The sequence below is a fragment of the Aulostomus chinensis genome, chromosome 9 (assembly GCF_037954235.1).
Source record: "Aulostomus chinensis isolate RoL2024-O1b breed Wild chromosome 9, RoL_Achi_v1.0, whole genome shotgun sequence".
Lineage (NCBI taxonomy): Eukaryota > Metazoa > Chordata > Actinopteri > Syngnathiformes > Aulostomidae > Aulostomus > Aulostomus chinensis.
The window spans coordinates 25,900,950-25,907,874 of NC_141328.1; the positions used below are offsets into that span (position 1 = coordinate 25,900,950).

The 6,925-nt window shown below is 44.3% G+C and overlaps 1 long non-coding RNA gene across 1 annotated transcript; it reads right to left on the bottom strand.

The window, feature by feature from the left end:
• Positions 1-337: 337 nt before the first annotated feature.
• LOC147256506 (uncharacterized) lies at positions 338-3,571 on the bottom strand. Its single transcript, XR_015117776.1, has 3 exons — positions 3,509-3,571; positions 1,395-1,484; positions 338-373 (listed from the first exon to the last, which is right to left on the bottom strand). It is a non-coding gene; the product is annotated as an uncharacterized LOC147256506 (long non-coding RNA).
• Between the last annotated feature and the right edge of the window lie 3,354 nt (positions 3,572-6,925).

Sequence of the window (6,925 nt, forward strand, 5' to 3'; positions counted from 1 at the left end):
GTCAGTGCTGAAATGTGTTTTGTGGAGTGCTTTGGGTTTTTAATCAGAGGATGTAGAATTGCTTTTGTCTGGGGCTTAGTCCTGAAATATACACTCCATTTATTCAACAGTTTTGTTTCTCAGTTTGAGAAAACTGAAGTCATCTATTGAGAAAAGATTTGCTTGTGCATTCGTTGGCAAAGATTTGCAGCTTTGCTCTCACCGGAAGCTGAAGATCCACCGAGGAGACGTAGACACAGGGGACTAGCCAGCCAGCTGCCTCAGACCAGAGTGAGTCCAGAGACACCCTCCTCATTCGCAGCAGCAGGTCACGCACCATATCGTGAAGTACCTGTTCAGAGCTTGTGTGGGTATATTTGGGGCTATGACGTCCCTACCAACACACACACACAATGAAACAAGAGATCTGAGTCACTTTGATAAGAGCTAGCTTGGTTTGTAGTCTTGTGATTTGATGCCCCTCAACGCATCACAAGGGGCTTTGACCCTTGCATCTTTCCGTATGTATGCTCCACTTTTTCTTTCCTTATCAGACCACCTTCAGGTAACTCTGGTTGCGATAAAGCAGGTCATTAATTACAGCATACTGGGTATTTCAGAGGGGCAGGGGCAGGAGCCTGTTTCTGTTGGGGGGGGGGGGGTGGCTGGAGTCTTGGCCTGTCCAGCTGTAACTCAGGTTTTGTTTTTTTACCATGAATGCATGCTCATACACCACCAAAATGAAAATATGAAATGGGATGGGGCTAAAATGGCCTCTTTAAACATGATAGGGGAAGAATCCATTTTTGGAGAAGAAGTGGGCCTTTTTATTTTGTGCCAACAGATTTTATGTGTCATCATGAAACTCCCAACTGCATGTGACAATTGTGTGCCTGGAACAAGCCATGTTTAGGGTTTTTTTCCTGAAAGGAAAAAAAAAAATTAAAAATCTTGTTTTCCACAATAAAACAACATACTTTCTTCCTCTTGACATCAGAGTTTGTATGCTAACGTTCCCGTTTCATCACGGTATAAAAGCATGTGCTACCACGCTCATGCAACGCAACCTGGGGACCAAACTAGCAGCCAGACACTGAGATGCTGCAGATAGTTTGGCAAAGCCACATTTGGTTAAGCGAGGTTATTTTCTACAAAGTCAATGCATGAATTTGAAAAATGTAAATACGGAGGGCTGCGTCTGCTGTGGTAGCAGGAAGCAAACAACGCAAATAAACCTGACAGAAATTCTGACCCATCTTAGTGTTTCTGAAAATGACATTTACCTTTGTTCCAGATTAAATTGTGCTGTAAGGGCAAATAAACTATCTTCCATTTCCTTTTTTTTTTTTTTTTTTTTTCTCAACCTATCTTGGGTGCAGCTTTAGTAGAAAAGTTGTAATATATTAAAATGATACCTGCAGAGGAGAAATACCAGATGAAACACAGCCCATAATGACCACTTGGTGGGTGATGAGGACAAACGGTTTGAATCATTTCTTGCTAAACTGCATTGGGGAAAAAAAAAAAAAGTGCAGAAGAATTGACGGAGTGAATCGCGGCGGTTGAACACTGAGTAATGATCAGTGGTGGTGACATTAGAGTCAGGCGTCGCTACAAGGAGCAGTAACTGAGGATTCAGGCACAGCTGAGCTAACCGGAGAAGGTCAACATGGTCACCAGTCACATGGAACATAGGGGAGCTCTGTTGTGGAGCTGCTGCGGTGATATGACAGTACTGCATAATGAAGCTCATTATATATAACTGACTCCTGGATTGTAGTATCACCTCCTTGTATGAGCAGGTTTACAATTTCTTTCATGGGTTGCGGGTTACTCACATTTCAGTGTGTAATGTGTTTCTTAAATTAATTCTGTCTCTTCTCTTTAAAGGTGATATGTGTAATTACATTCACAGGCCTGCTCCACGCTGCACATTATCATTTTTATCATCGTTCCACCTCTGAGTCTTTACGATCGTCTACATAGCCGACTAGCTAACGGAAGAGCAAAAATCTGCAAACCCCTATCAACTCGAGCTGCTCACGATATCATGCAGCTTCCCCGTGTTCTTTGTATTATTATTACTATTAGCTTACCATTTAACAAGAGCACAGTAGCTATAAAAAACCACATACTGATGCCATTTGAAATGTATTTCAGTAAAAATTGTGTTGTTAAGGTGTCCACGCTACTTCAGTTAGTTGTCAGACATTTACATCCTCTCCTGTTGAACTGCGGTCAGGCTCAGCTAGCAGGTTAGCATGCTAACGTCACTATCACTGCAACACACAATGTCAAAAGTCTTCAACTACTTGGAAAGGGTGAAACCTAATACCCTGCATCATGATGAAACATGGCGTCAAGGCTACAGTGAAAAGTGAGGCCGACATCATGGCATCAGTTGCTTTTTTTTCTGCTTTTTTTTTTTCTTTTTTCGAAACAACTTGCCATGTTGAGGCTGGATGCTTTGATTATTGCGGATGAGCAGCATGGAGGCATTTTATGGTTTTAGTTGCTGGTTTTTATTCTTTGACATTTGAAAATTGGCTGCCATTATTTTTATACTTTTCCTGTTAAACTCCCAGCAGTGTTTTGTGGGCTGAAAAACTTGACCTGAACTTCCATTGGCACGAGTAGATAATGACTGAAGTTTCATGTTTTTGGGTTAACTATCCCTTGAATTCTTCTTCTTCTTTTTAGAAAATGGAGAGGCTCATTCCAGGGAGTGTACGACCAGAAGCACCAACATCATCCCAAGTCCTGGTGCTTCGCGATGACAGGGTAGGACATTTTTACAGACTGCAGCAGTCTATCTACTGTTCATATTTTCCACTGGCTTACTGGAGAATTGAAGTGCTGTGCTGGGAAGGAGCTGAAATGTCAGGTCTGTGTGGCGGTGACAGTGCGCAGACGCTGCAATAAGAACCATGGACGGGGACAGCTGGAAGGGCAATACCCAGGGCTGCAGCAGCACGCAGCCCCGCTGAACGTTACATCTCTGCCAGCTGCATGTTTTATGACAACGCATTAAAGAGGAGCCTGGAAGTCTAGCGAGTGAGCCTTGCATTGTCTGTCCTCTGCCAGCAAGGAACCGAACCTGGCATGGTTTACTGAACAAAGAGTTCCTGCGACTCCGGCTACAGGCCCTTCCCTTGAAATTCAACTCAAGACAATAGAAGCAGACGGGACAGGGAGTGTGGGAGAGTGTATGAGGTTTGCAGTAGGCGTCAGCCTGAGGCCTCCTGAGGGCATGTGTGTGTGTGTGTGTGTGTGTGTGTGTGTGTGTGTGTGTGTGTGTGTGTGTGTTAGGAGAGGGTGAGGAATGCATGGGCCGGGCCAGTGGTCGCATTGAGTTGATCTACTGGTGCAGACAAGGGGGAATCCAGATCAGCTACGACAGGAATGTGGGAGCAGGATATCATTAGAGAGCTGCAGCCGAGGCTCCAAACACACAGCAGGAAACAACGCAAACACATACACTGAGATTAACAGACACACACACACACACACACGCAGGAATTAAACCTACAGTAATGGTGGGTCCAAATGGCAGCCAACTCCTGGACATACGGCTTGAAATATTTGCAATTTCCTCCTCCTTTATTTCATAAGTCATGATAAGATACTCAATCCGGAAGGGATCAATGTACTGCAAAACAACACAAACACATTACGATATCTCTGTGACTGAGGAACAACAACAAAAAAACCTTACAAAGGCAAGAACAGTTATTCTGTATCCATGCACATCATTGTGATGTCAGCTCACAGAACTGGAAAATGAGATGAAACCAGAAGGGTCCCAGTGACCTCAGCGACTGGGTCAGAGGGCGGACATGGTCGGTCTTGTACCGGGCGATTTGTTGTGACCGCATGCGCTTGTTGGTTTTACACGAGCAGCAACCGTGTGAGTAGTAATGAACCAAAATGGACGCCAGCTTATTTCTTTTTTTTGTTCCTATAATCGTTGAGTGCTTTTCCTGAAATAAAGTCAGCGAAATCATGAAAGGTCCTGCAAATGTTGGAGCGTAAATATACATCACACAGAATGGCAGGTCTGCATGTTTATTGTTATTATAGAAAAATAAAATATCGTGGGTGTAATAAAATGGGTCGGCTAGAGGCAGCGGTGGGAGGAATACTCAGGTCATTAAACAACGTAGTAGCAACTTCAGTGCAAAAATAGCGTAGCGACAAAATCCATTGATAGCATCACGACTAAAACTACAATGCTTGTCACGTAGACTCATGAGTGTCATGGATTAATGTGAAAACTTAAACGTGCACCTGCTTCGCCCACTTTAGAGCCTTTCAGATGTCGTCTTCCTATCAAACACAAAAAACTGGAGACAAAACACCGTAAGGAGTCGATTTAGGCCAAACTAAAAAGGCTTAGGGAATTATTTTAAGGTGACATTTAAAATGTAACATATTTATTTATATTTGTAAAATGCAGCAGTAAAAAAAAAAAGAAAGAGTACAACTGAAGTAATTTAGAGCCGCACAGAATTGCTGCACTTGATTAAATGGACTTCCTGCACTGACAAATAGAATAAACTGTGTATTCTCTCACATAAATCAGTGCATATTTAAGGACATAATTGCAAAAAAAGACCATCACAAAGTCAAATGAAGTTAGGCTGTGACTAATCCAGCAGCTGAAGTGTTCCCACTAAATTAATCTTTTCATCTCGTGTGAAAGCTCAAGAAGCATTTCAGAAGTGACCGTCTAGAATTTCCTGCTTCGTCCAGAGCCAAGAAAACCCCGTTTCCTGGTTTTAAAATGTTCCAAGAGGAGATGTTGGAACTTCCAGACTTGTAAGGTACCTCTCGCCGCCCCGACTCGAGTCCGGGCCGTGAGCTGTTCGTGGGAGAGATGTGATTAGAGGAGCACGAGAGGGTCGATTATCTGGAGAACTGAAGGATGTTTGTCTTTCATGAGGCAGCAGGTTCACTGGTGACAGATGCAGAAACGATCTTCCCCAGGATCTCAACTGGCGAAGTCCCCAATAGTCGACGATCTAAGTATTCTACCATCCCGCAAGTTCACCCTCCCAGGTGGAGCAGACAGGAAACCTTGGCTCCAACCTTCCCTTGGAAAGATGAAGACCTGTACTAATATAAACGTTGCTGAGATGCAGAGCCTAACCTTGTTTTAGAGAAAATGCAGGTCTGCGTACTTGAAAACGTTCAATTTGCATTTTTAGACGCGTTTAATTACCTTTATTTGCATGTATCAAACTCCTCCAGCTGCACTCATTTACTGAGAAGTTCCTTTGCTTCCCAGATCTGAGGGAGATTTCAGAGAGAAAACACAAGGCTGGTGATTTATCATCTTTCCCAGGCAAATCTACAGAGTCTGGAAGCAACCCAGACATGTTAAATATCTCCTATCATGTGTCTTGTATATCTAATTCAGCGGACGAGGGATGGATTTGCTCCTCTGAGTCTACACAGCTCATTTCTAGATAAACAAGGACCAGGCTCAGGCTGCAGAGCTAGCCGCCGAAAGAACACAGCGACCTTCCGACTGAACGCACTAATGGCGTGTAGCTCCGCCGCCACTGAGCCTCAGACTCTGCAGCAGGCAGGCCCAGTGGAGCGAGAGGAGAGAGACAGGAGGATGAAGGAGATGAGGAGGCTCCGTGTCTGAGACCTGCTGCAACAGACACAAAAACACAGTGAGAACAGCACAAATCATATTGCTATTCAGACAGAGGAAGCAGGGTTTTTTGAGCCTGTGTGGCTGCCTGAGGGGTACACACAGCATTATGAGAAGAATTTGAGTTGACACAAGTCACAGTCGCTCCATCGCTGGTGAGGAGGAAGAGGAGGGGGAGGAGGGGGGGGGATGAATTATTCAACCAGCTCGGCTCTGACGTCTTGTTGGGAGGTGAGGGGAGTCGGCAACAACAAGCAGCAGCACCTCCTCACAAGGCAGCCGTCACATGACAGCAGCCCCGGGATAGAGCATCCAAGGAACCGAGATTTTCCCGAGGACAGGGCATCATTTCAGAGAGCAGCAGTAGAATAATAGCTCCCTCTCAAAATGACAGCCGTCGCTGCGGCACAGCATCACAGATTGCTGGTCTATCACTCCCCACACACAGGATGAAATGACAGCCCTGCCCCGCTGATAGCGAGGCGGCGCAGCCTGAGTAGGTGTTCTTCTGGCTTAGCCTGGCTTTCATGTCATTACACACCAGCGCTGTAATATTCACCGACTGCGGCTGGGGCCTGTTCTTAAAGCTCAGGGTTTGGGGAGCAAGAAATAAAATAAAATAATAATAAAAAAAAACAAGACACAGGAACGTTTGATCAATTCTGTATACCCCCCCCCCCCCGTCAAGCAGGAAAAAAAAATCTATTATTCAAGAGCAAATGTAGGACATGAATATTATCGAAAGAGGCCCAGTGATGGTCTCAGCCGGAGAATCCCATCCCTCAAATGTAACGAGTGTTTCTGATCTTCAGTGAGCGAGCCAGCCACTGATCTAAATAGTTTACCCTTAAAACAGGATTATTGTGTCTCAAAGCTGCTGGGATCAGCAGCTGCGCGGCCGCCGGCCCGGAGACGACGTATCAGGAGACGCAGGACACATGTTGTGGTGTAACTTAGTCGTTTATTTTAATTCCACAAATTTTTCAAAAAAATTACAAAATACTCAAATGGAGAGAACACAGGACTCACAATTTTTCTTATTATTTCTACTTTTTGTTTACATTGTGTCATCCCATGGCGACTACTCATATATACAATAAGCTTCAAGATACCAGTATATATATAAATCTTAGCAGTCAGAATTTACATTCTGCTATTGCCGCTTTGAAACAAGAAGCTAAACCATTGACAACACTTAACATCAAAGGTTTGGAGACACAAAAAAGAGAGGGAGTAAAAGGCAAGGGAATCGTCAGGAAACGAGGATGATGATGATGATGATGA